Source organism: Saccopteryx leptura, chromosome 6 (genome assembly GCF_036850995.1).
Source record: "Saccopteryx leptura isolate mSacLep1 chromosome 6, mSacLep1_pri_phased_curated, whole genome shotgun sequence".
Classification (NCBI taxonomy): Eukaryota; Metazoa; Chordata; class Mammalia; order Chiroptera; family Emballonuridae; genus Saccopteryx; species Saccopteryx leptura.
Window position 1 is genome coordinate 77,882,475 of NC_089508.1, and position 12,000 is coordinate 77,894,474.

A 12,000-nucleotide genomic window follows, 5' to 3' on the forward strand; every position below is an offset into this window, starting at 1 on the left:
TTTTATTGATTTTAGAGAGAGAAAAGGAGAGAGCAGGGTTCCTGTCTGTTTTCTGACTGGGGATCGAACTGGCAACCTCTGTGCTCCAGGTTAATGATCTAACTCAGTGGTCCCCAACCCCCGGGCTGTGAACCGGTATTGGTCCATGGGCCATTTGGTACTGGTCCACAGAGAAAGAATAAATAACTTACATTATTTCCATTTTATTTATATTTAAGTCTGAACGATGTTTTATTTTTTAAAAATTACCAGATTCTCCTCTGTTACATCTATCTAAGACTCACTCTTAACGCTTGTCTTGGTCACGTGATACATTTATCCGTCCCACCCTAAAGGCCAGTCCGTGAAAATATTTTCTGACATTAAACTGGTCCGTGGCCCAAAATAGGTTGGGGACCACTGATCTAACTAACCAAGGTATCCGGCCAGGGTGAGGTGAGATAATTTAATAAATTGTTTTGAGCAAGCATCATGTAGTAGTTAATAACACAGACTCTCATAGACCTTGAATTCATCCTAGTTCTGATACCCAGGCAATTTACTTAACATATTCAAGTCTCAATTTCCTCATTCATTAGGTTAACAGATCTACCTCTTGGGGTTGATTCACAAATAAAATTAGTGCCTGACCAGGCGGTGGTGCAGTGGATAGAGCATCAGACTGGGATGTGGAGGACCCAGGTTCGAGACCCCGAGGTCGGCAGCTTGAGCGCAGGTTCATCTGGTTTGAGCAAGGCTCACCAGCTTGAGCCTAAGGTTGCTGGCTCGAGCAAGGGGTCACTCGGTCTGCTGTAGCCCCCAGGTCAAGGCACATATGAGAAATCAATCAATGAACAACTAAGGAACCGCAACAAAGAATTGATGTTTCTCATCTCTCTCCCTTCCTGTCTGTCCCTCTCTCTGACTCTGTCTCTGCCACAAAAAAAAAAGAAATAAAATTAGTAATATACATAAAGTCCTTAGTACAGTGCCTAGCACAGAGTTAAGACTCATAAAAGGACAATTATTAATGGGACCTGGCCAAATAGCTCAGTTGTTAGAGTGTTGTCCCAATACACCAAGGTTTTGGGTTTGATCTCCAGTCAGGGCACATATAAGATTCAACCAATGAACACAAAAATAAGTGAAACAACAAATCAATGTTTCTATCTCTCTTCCTTTCTCAGTCAAAGCGATAAATACATTTTTTAAAATAACAGAAAATTATTAATGAACTGAGAATTTCTTTTATGTTCTCTATCTGTGATATCTGACTCCTGGCATCAGAATGTTTGAGAAGCTAATCAGAAAGCTTATAGGTAATCTTAGAATCAGGCCAAAATATGGTACTTGGGATGAATATTTTGTTCAGGCAGTTGAAGCCTTGCCAATCATGCCTACCTCACACTTGGTATGTATCTCATGCCATGAGTTATTAGGTGCCATTCTCGACAACTAATGAAGTACAAGTATATGAACAATACACCTAAGCAGCTCTTTCTTGGAGACTCTAGAGATGAGTAATAGAGAATGAATGTGAGGAATGGAAGAAAGGATTACAGAGAGCAAAGTAGGAAATCAGATACAGAACATTACTTACTAGGTAAAAGAATTTAGTTTCTTTTTAGGAATATACTTTTACTCTTAGGTTCCTTTTTTTTTTTTTTTTACAAAGAGAGAGTCAGAGAGAAGGACAGATAGGGACAGACAGACAGGAAGGGAGAGAGATGAGAAGCATCAATTCTTCATTGCAGCTCCTTAGTTGTTCATTGATTGCTTTCTCATATGTGCCTTGATGGGAGGCGGGGGGGGGGGGGCTACAGCAGAACTAGTGACCCTTTTCTCAAGCCAGTGACCTAGGGCTCAAGCCAGCAACCTTGGGCTCAAGCCAGCGACCATGGGGTCATGTCTATGATTCTACGCTGAAGCCAGCAACCCCACGCTCAAATTGGCGACCTGAAGGTTTAGAACCTGGGTACTCCATGTCCCAGTCTGATGCTCTATCCACTGCGCCACCACCTGGTTAGGCTCTTAGGTTCCATTATTAATATGAAATGCTAAAAATGTTCACACAGTCCTGGCCAGTTAACTCAGTCAGATAAGAGTATCATCCTGAAACACCAAGGCTGCAAGTTCAATTCCTTGGTCAGGCCACATACGGGAAGTGACCAATGAATACACAACCAAGTGGAACAACAAAATGAATGCCTCTCCCCCCCCCTCACTCTGCCTCTCTAAAATCAATCAATTAAAAAAAAAACAGTTCACACATGAAGGAAAGAAGGAAGGTAGGTAGAAAGGAAGAAAGAATGTCCATATACATACTCAAAAACTATAGGTGGCCTGACCAGGCGGTGGCGCAGTGGATAAAGCATCAGACTGAGATGCAGAGGACCCAGGTTCGAGACCCCGAGGTTGCCAGCTTGAGCGCGGGCTCATCTGGTTTGAGCAAAGCTCACCAGGTTGGACCCAAGGTCGCTGGCTCAAGCAAGGGGTTACTTGGTCTGCTGTAGCCCCACGGTCAAGGCACATATGAGAAAGCAATCAATGAACACCTAAGGTGTTACAACAAAAAAAAAACTGATGATTGATGCTTCTCATCTCTCTCCGTTCCTGTCTGTCTGTCCCTATCTATCCCTCCCTCTGACTCTGTAAAAAAAAAAAAAAAAAAAAAGTATAGGTGCATAGAATTCCAAAATATTCTAAATACTCTAGGTTAGGCCACAAATAATCTATGCTCTGGTTAGGAAATTTAATTCTTCCTAAAGGCATTGGGATAAGTCTTATTTATGTTAAGGCTAGTTTCCTCCTTTTACTTCCTCTTTTGAGTTTCCTTTCAACTTCCTTCTGCAGAAACAACTCTAACTATTCTTCTTTTTTTTTTTTAAAGAGACAGAGTGAGGGTCAGAGAGGGATAGATAGGTACAGACAGACAGGAAGGGAGAGAGGTGAGAAGAATCAATCATTAGTTTTTCATTGCGACACCTTAGTTGTTCATTGATTGCTTTCTCATATGTGCCTTGACCATGTAGCAGACTGAGTAACCCCTTGCTCAAGCCAGCGACCTTGGGTCCAAGCTGGTGAGCTTTTGCTCAAACCAGATGAGCCCGTGCTCAAGCTGGCAACCTCGAGGTCTCAAACCTGGGTCCTCCGCATCCCAATCCGACACTCTATCCATTGGACCACCGCCTGGTCAGGCATTATTCTTATCTTGAGGCCCCAAAATAATGTAAATATAAGTACACCACTAAATCATATCTATTAAATATCTTGGTTTGAAAGAGCACTGAAGCACATGATTCAAGCACATGACTATATACTGCTGAGTGAGAAGTATCACCAAAAAAAACATGAACCAAAAAGACCAAAATTACACTTCAGTTTTATGGAAGTATCTATTGTAACTTAATTGCCCAATGTCCAGCATCTAATTTTCAAGTCCTGCTCAAGTCTGGAATTTCCAGAATTTTACTCTAAGTGACCAGGTTACAATCCTGAGGTAGCATATCTAGGTGTGATTATAATCAATTAATCAATTATACTGACCCTGTCTAAAAGAAAGGCTATGAGAATAGAAAAAGAATGCTCCGTATGAAAGATAAGAGGCACAAGAATGCAGCATTAGCCTGACCTGTGGTGGCACAGTGGAGAGCGTCAACCTGGAAAGCTGAGGTCGCAGGTTTAAAACCCTGGGCTTGCCTGGTCCTGCTCCTTCCCCTCTTCCCTCTCTCTCTCCTCTCTAAAATGAACAAAGCCTTAATAAAGAAAAAAAGAAGAATGCAGCATTCATTTTCCAGGGTAGAGAGACTCAATTCTGACAGAAATAAGTATATCTGCCAGGGAGATACCAAGTATGAGGTGGGGATGACTGGCAAGGTTTCACTTTGCCAAAATAAAATATTCACCCACCTGAAATTTTGGTTCTGATTCTAAGCTCAACTAGAAGCTTTCTACTTAGGTTCTCAAATATTCTGATCCCAGAGGTCAGATGACACAGATAGAAAGCATAAGTACTCATGTCTCTGGTAAAGAATATCCCCCTACAGTAGATTAAAAGAGTGGCATTCTTGTTTAAACAAAAGGCAACAGAGTGTAGTGGTTAAATGCCCAGTATTTGGAGGCATAATGGTTTCAAATCCTGAATGTTACTTAACTTCTCTGTGATTCAGTTTTCTCATTACATGAGAATATAATGCTTACTTCAAATGTTATAAGGACTGAGGTAATTCATGCAAAGCATTTGGCTGTCATATAGTGCTCAATAAAGCTATTATAATTTTTTTAACATCTCATGCTTTTGATTTGGGAATAAAAGTATAAGCATGATCAGTTCTAAAGAAATTGTGATTTTTAGATTATCAAAGAAGTGCCATAGTGTAGGCCTCAATAGTCATGCAAGAATGTAGCATATAGCCCTGGCCAGATAGCTCAGATTGTCCTGAAGCGCAGGACAATCCCTGGTCAGCACATACAGGAACAGATTGATGTTCTTGTCTTTCACTTTCCTTTCCTCTCTCTCTAAAATCAAAAGAACATTTTTAAAAAAGAAAATAATTTAACATGTATACATGTGGAGCAGCATGGCTTTAAAAGGGAGACAGGAGCCCTGGCCCAAGAGCCCATTGGTTAGAGCAGTGATGGGCAATCTTTTGAGCTTGGTGTGTCAAAATTCACCAAAAGGGTGGTAGAAAAAAAAAATTTACCAAAAAACCAAGCATAACTCAGGTGGTGTGCCACTTTGAGAAAAAAACCATAATTTCATGATATTTATAGTTTAAATAACATAAAATATAGAATTATAATATATAACTGTATTTAATAAACCAAAACTTACCTGCCTAGTAACTTCTTTGTTCATCTGTCAGTCGGTTTCTTTTGTTGGTCTTGATATTATTTAACTTGTGTGGAGTGCCATGAACTAAGATAAGTGAGAGGGAGGGGGAATTCTTTAACTAACCTGCCTATTAGTGACTTTTTGTTGCTGAATTTCATTAGCTAAATCTTCAATTGAAGGTTGGTATTTTGTATACTTCAAGCCCAAGCAAGTGCTACTAACTTCATCTGTCAATCTGGTTCTTTTGTTGGTTTTGATATTATTTAACACTGAAAATAAGGTCTCACAAAAGTACGTAGAGCGAAAAATTGTGAGTAAAGCCATTGCTATATTTTTCAGGGTGCTAAAAGTGTCTGGTAATTGGTTCCAGGCACTCCAAATTTCCTGTTCGTAGTGGCACTCCTCTTGATTCTCCAAGCAGCACCTTTCCAGATTCGCAAGCTTTGACCTCAAGTCAACAAACACTGGAGCCCAGATTCTGTCTTGAAATTCTGCAAGTTGCATCTTATTAAATTAAGATGGCTGCTGCTATTTCTTTCTTTTTTTTTTTTTTGTATTTTTCTGAAGCTGGAAACGGGGAGAGACAGTCAGACAGACTCCCGCATGCGCCCGACCGGGATCCACCCGGCAAGCCCACCAGGGGCGACACTCTGCCCACCAGGGGGCGATGCTCTGCCCCTCCGGGGCGTCGCTCTGCCACGACCAGAGCCACTCTAGCGCCTGGGGCAGAGGCCAAGGAGCCATCCCCAGCGCGCCTGGGCCATCTTTGCTCCAATGGAGCCTTGGCTGCAGGAGGGGAAGAGAGAGACAGAGAGGAAGGAGGGGGTGGGGGTGGAGAAGCAAATGGGCACTTCTCCTATGTGCCCTGGCCGGGAATCGAACCCAGGTCCCTCCCGCACGCCAGGCCGACGCTCTACCGCTGAGCCAACCGGCCAGGCTGCCGCTATTTCTAATGGCGGGAAACAGCACCCATAGCACAGGCCCTTGCCTCTCCCAGCCTCCCCCTCACTTATCTCAGTAATGATGGTCAATTAGAAATCCACGACACTTTAGCCCTGGCCGGTTGGCTCAGTGGTAGAGTGTCGGCCTGGCGTGCAGAAGTCCCAGGTTCGATTCCCGGCCAGGGCAGACAGGAGAAGTACCCATCTGCTTCTCCACCCCTTCCCCTCTCCTTCCTCTCTGTTTCTCGCTTCCCCTCCCGCAGCAGGGCTCCATTGGAGCAGAGTTGGCCAGGGCGCTGAGGATGGCTCTGTGGCCTCTGCCTCAGGCACTGGAATGGCTCTGGTTGCAGCAGAGCGAAACCCCAAGTAGGCAGAGCATTGCCCCCTGGTGGGCATGCTGGGTGGATCCCGGTCAGGCGCATGCGGGAGTCTGTCTGACTGCCTCTCTGTTTCCAACTTCAGAAAAGTACAATAAAAATTAGAAATCCATGACACCCCAGAACATTAGATTGGATGATGGTTGCTGTGGTATGTGGTTGCTGGTAATGGTAATCACAGGGCCCCCAGAGATGTGTCCCTCCCGGCATTCTGCTCCGCCGGCAGGAAGTGAGGTCAAAGATCCCCCAACGGCCTAACTGAAGTCCCAGAGCTAGACGCTCTGTGCCGGAGTTCTGTTGTTTTGGCCTACAGACCTGCGGCACAGAGTGTCTACACTACAGCAAATGTTTCATCCTTGGCTACTGTACCTGGCCATGCAGGAGCCGAGGATGAAACATCCTTCTCGGCATGCGGCCCCATACTTCTCTGGTATGTGGCCACATGTCATCGAAAATGGCTACGTGTCAGTGCTGACACACGTGTCATAGGTTCGCCATCACGGGGTAAGAGTATCATCCCAGTACAAAGGTTGCCGGATCGATCCCTGGTCAGGGCACATACAAGAACAGATTGATGTTTCTGTTTCTCTCCCCCATTCCTCTCTCTAAAATCAATTTAAAAAAATAAAAAATAAAAGGTAGATAGGAGACAGGTTGTGAAGGTCTTTGTATATTATACCAGAAGTTTGGATTTTATTTTATAAATATCAAGGGGCCGGCCCTGGCCGGTTGGCTCAGCGGTAGAGCGTCGGCCTGGCGTGCGGGGGGGACCCGGGTTCGATTCCCGGCCAGGGCACATAGGAGAAGCGCCCATTTGCTTCTCCACCCCCACCCCCTCCTTCCTCTCTGTCTCTCTCTTCCCCTCCCGCAGCCAAGGCTCCATTGGAGCAAAGATGGCCCGGGCGCTGGGGATGGCTCCTTGGCCTCTGCCCCAGGCGCTAGAGTGGCTCTGGTCGCGGCAGAGCGACGCCCCGGAGGGGCAGAGCATCGCCCCCTGGTGGGCAGAGCATCGCCCCTGGTGGGTGTGCCGGGTGGATCCCGGTCAGGCGCATGCGGGAGTCTGTCTGACTGTCTCTCCCCGTTTCCAGCTTCAGGAAAAAAAAAAAAAAAAAAAAAAAAAAAAAAAAAAGTAAATATCAAGGGGCCATCTAAAGGTAATCTCAATTGTCAAAACATTATTAAAATATGCTGAGGTCGCTGGTTCGAAACCCTGGGCTTACCTGGTCAAGGCACATATGGGAGTTGATGCTTCCTGCTCCTCCCCCTGTTCTCTCTCTATCTCTCTCCTCTCTCTCTCTCTCTCCCTCTCTCTCTCCTTTCTAAAAAATGAATAAAATTAAAATAAAATAAAAAAAAAACATTATTAAAATAAATTTAAAGTTTTGTTGTTTTTTTTAATTTTTTTATTATTTATTCATTTTAGAGAGGAAGACAGAGAGAGAGAGAGAGAGAGAGAAGGGGGGAGGAGCAGGAAGCATCAACTCCCATATGTGCCTTGACCAGGCAAGCCCAGGGTTTCGAACCGGCAACCTCAGCATTTCCAGGTCGACTCTTTATCCACTGCGCCACCACAGGTCAGGATAAAATAAATTTAAAACAAACTTTAAATCTAAGTTACAGAACTCACAAAGCCAACAAGATGAGGGAATTCCAGAAAAATACAGTGATCAGTGATTTAAATATTTAATACCAACATAACCTAAATTAAAATCAAAACCAAAATATCAGTGAATTTAAATGAATGCAAATGAACACCATTCCCACCCCCAATATTACACAGTACATGCTATTTCCTGGCTCCACAAACCTTTTCCTTCAATTGTAGGAGGTACTGGATCCATCCGTTTCAAGCCACTACCCATCATGACAAAGAAAATACCAGTCCTTGTCATCTACTCCTCTGTCAATCTACAGACCAAGAAACAAATTATGGCACTGGAGTAAAAAGTTCAGCATTCTTTAGGATGCAAGCAATATCATTTATACCAACTTATATATACAAAATGCAGAGTACAAATACAGCTAAAAATAGGTTTCCAGAATTTAAAACACTGGAACCAAAGTGCTTTAATCGGAAGAAAGAAAAAGAAGGAAGGAAGGACGGAAGGAAGGCAGGCAGGCAGGCAGCTGATTTCACAAAAATGTCAAAGAGTTCATATCCTTTTTATTCTTTTGCTGTTCTAATATATAGTACTTTCACCTGGTGAAATCAAATAAGTAAATTTACCAAAACTGTGTTATAACAGTGAAGGCCATCATAGGGCTCACAAAATTTGAAGTCCTTTGGCCTTAGAATTCAGGTAGTCCAGACCTGGCTGGATAGTTTAGTCGGCATCGTCCCAAAGCGCAGAGGGTTGCTAGTTCAATCCCCAGTCAGGGAACATACAGGAACAGATCAGTGTTTCTTTCTCTCTCTCTCTCTCTCTCCTTTCCTCTCTTGCTAAAATCAATAAATAAAAATTTAAAAGAATTTAGGTAGTCCACTCTTCACTTTATTTTTAAAATGAATAGATTTGGCCCTAAAGCAGTATTCTCCAAAGTGCAGAACAAGAATAAGTTAAGGTTTTAGTCATCACATAAGCAACAGTAATTAATATTTAAGTATTTAATTTTATTAAATTTATATTTATTAAAGTTATATTTAATTTTATTTTAAAAATTAATATTTGCATATTACCATAATATATACTAGAAAAAGGTATAAAATACATCACAACCATGATTTCACAGATTATCACCTTGGAAAATGGTCATGTTTTTTGTTTTTTTTTCATTTTTCGGAAGCTGGAAATGGGGAGGCAGTCAGACTCCCGCATGCGCCCGACCGGGATCCACCCTGGCATGCCCACCAGGGGGCAATGCTTTGCCCCTCTGGGGCGTTGCTCTGTTGTGTCCAGAGCCATTCTAGCACCTGAGGCAGAGGCCACAGAGCCATCCCCAGCTCCCGGGCCATCTTTGCTCCAATGGAGCCTTGCTGCGGGAGGGGAAGAGAGAGACAGAGAGGAAGGAGAGGGGGAGGGGTGGTGAAGCAAATGGGCGTCTCTCCTGTGTGCCCTGGCCAGGAATCGAACCCGGGACTCCTGCACGCCAGGCGGACACTCTACCACTGAGCCAACCGGCCAGGGCGGTCATGTTTTTTTTTGTTTGTTTGTTTGTTTGTTTTTTCATTTTTCTGAAGCTGGAAACAGGGAGAGACAGTCAGATAGACTCCCGCATGCGCCCGACCGGGATCCACCCGGCACGCCCACCATGGGGCGACGCTCTGCCCACCAGGGAGCGATGCTCTGCCCATCCTGGGCGTCGCCATGTTGCGACCAGAGCCACTCTAGCGCCTGAGGCAGAGGCCACAGAGCCATCCCCAGCGCCGGGGCCATCTTTGCTCCAATGGAGCCTTGGCTGCGGGAGGGGAAGAGAGAGACAGAGAGGAAAGCGCGGCGGAGGGGTGGAGAAGCAAATGGGCGCTTCTCCTGTGTGCCCTGGCCGGGAGTTGAACCCGGGTCCTCCGCACGCTAGGCCGACGCTCTACCGCTGAGCCAACCGGCCAGGGCCGGTCATGTTTTTTTTTAAAAATCCATTAAAAATATGAAATAACATAGACACTTCTAAAAGGCAAATTTTATGATGATGGTATGTAGTTCATAAGTGAAGAACCGACAGCTGTCCCACGAGGAATAAGACCTGTTTTGTTTGTTTGTTTGTTTGCTTTCTTCTGGACTCAATGTTGTGTTCTGAATCATTAGAAAATATGTGACCGCCTGGCCAGGTGGTGGTACAGTGGATACAGGATCCGACTGGGATGCTGAGAACTGAGGTTTGAAACTCTAAGGTCGCTGGCTTGAGCTTGGCCTCATCCAGCTTGAGCTTGGACTCACCAGCTTGAGCATGGTTATCATAGACATTACCCCATGGTCGCTGGCTCGAGCAAGGGGTCACTGGCTCATCTGGAGCATGCCGTCCCCCCCTCCCAAAAGGCACATATGAGAAAGCAATCGATGAACAACTAAGGTGACACAAATATGAGTTGATGCTTCTCATCTCTCTCCCTTCCTGTCTGTCTCTCTCGCTAAAAAAAGAAAAAACTATGTGACCTTTACATGAGTGAGCTTGTTATTATGCTTAAGTTCATTCAGAGTAAAATCAACAAACACTAGGATGCATACAGAAAGTCTACCATTTATAGAAAAGAGTGTACTATTGTTAAGAAAATAATGGCAAAAGTTTTTCCTAGTCTGAAACTAAGATAACAGCAATTTTCTAGTACATAACTGTATGAAAAGCACCTAAAAAAAATCATAGAAACACCAATAAATAGTCAAACTGTCGGTTTAATGTGGCCATTTTATTTACTTTCACGTGACCCATCAAAGGAGCATGGTAATGTAAGAAGAAGCGTTTCTCCTCATATTTGCTAATATTTACATATATGTGTTTTTTCTCATTACTTCTGGCCAAAAGAATGAATGACAAGTGATCACTGGATGCTTAGATATCAATTCTGCCGGTGGCAGAAATATTAAAATTTTTAAATTTTAGTATGAGGTATTTTAAGATTAGATTCCAAAGTATTCTAGCTAATGATATTTCATGAATTTCAAACACAGGTACGAGCTGGGCAAGAACGTGGGAGAACCATTTCCATCTGGCTGTATCTACGGTATTTTACTGGAACATCTGAAAACCACTCTTAAGAGCACCAGGACAGAAGAAGTAATATCCTTCTTAATTCTTGAAATATCTGCTACTAAGAAGCTACATTATTTTCATAATTTCGAGGGAACACTGTCAGAAGCTGCCAATATCCAACTCCCCTCTCCCAGTCGCCCCCCTCCCAACGGAGGAGATAAGTAGCAACAGGCAAGTTTCTCTTCCCAACTTGAATGTCTTTCGTTTTCCTCTACCCTCGCTCGCCTGCCTTTCCTAACATTGTGGTAACCAATGACAATAAAAACGACGAGGTGAAAACAGCACTTTCCAGTACTTCCTTCCACTGCCCACTACTACAACCTCGAATTGTGAAACTCATTTTACCAATCCTGTTTTTTTGGCGGGGGTGGGGGTTGCGTCTGCGGTAAAGGCCTGAGGTAAGAATGTACTTTCCTAGAGAGCATGGACTCTCCGAGGCAATGAACCTGAGAGACCCTCTTCAAGCAACCACCGTAGTTCAGAGTTATCTTATCACTGTAGTCACCGGACAGTCTATTAATTCCTACCACAGCAACACGATGGGGATGGGAGGTGAAGGAGTAAGAGTTTACTTTAGCTTGGTTCAAGAAAGGGCTCAGAGACCCACCGTCCCGCTACCCTTCCTCCGCCAGCCCCTCGAGAGTCTCCCAATGCCTCGCGTCCTCTCTCCGGGCCCGACCTGACGAGTCCGGGTCAGAACATCCCATTCTCCCTAAAGCCCGACCCCACCAACTTTTCAACCGTCACGAAATGCTTTTTCTTCTTGGGGCATGATCCTCACCTCATCCCAGCCAGCTCCCTCAGCCCCACTTCTGGAGACTCACCAAGCAGTTCCGGTCACTCCTCTCCGGCCGCGGCAGCTAGGACACCACCAGACCCAACTAGGCGCGGCGCCCCTCTTGCGCCTGCGTGCCCCGAAGTCGCGCGCCTGCGCACTTTTTCGGAGCCGCGGGCACGGACACACCCCTGCAGTTGGAACCAATCACGGTGCTGGGGATTTAAATATCCGGGCCACGCAGGCGGAGATCTAGGGGACTCACCAGTTAACGGGATAATGGGAGTCTCGTTGGCAGGTGTGAAGTGTTCGTGCAACAAACATTTAGTGAGGGCAAAGCGTTTACCAGGCTCTGTGCAGGATAAACGCTGAAGAAAGAAGGTGAATGGAATGCCTTCTCTGCCCTCCAGG

The 12,000-nt window shown here is 44.7% G+C and overlaps 1 protein-coding gene across 3 annotated transcripts in view; it reads right to left on the reverse strand.

Annotated features, from left to right (window-relative positions):
* SNAP23 (synaptosome associated protein 23) overlaps window positions 1–11,745 on the reverse strand; it is a 52,466-nt gene extending 40,721 nt beyond the window's left edge. For 2 of the 3 annotated variants that reach the window (XM_066342183.1, XM_066342180.1), the window contains exon 1: window positions 11,639–11,745. The gene's annotated coding sequence lies outside the window, so the exon portion shown is untranslated. Of the gene's footprint in view, window positions 1–11,595 lie in introns of all 3 variants that reach the window. The other variant, XM_066342182.1, reaches the window with a different exon arrangement.
* Between the last annotated feature and the right edge of the window lie 255 nt (window positions 11,746–12,000).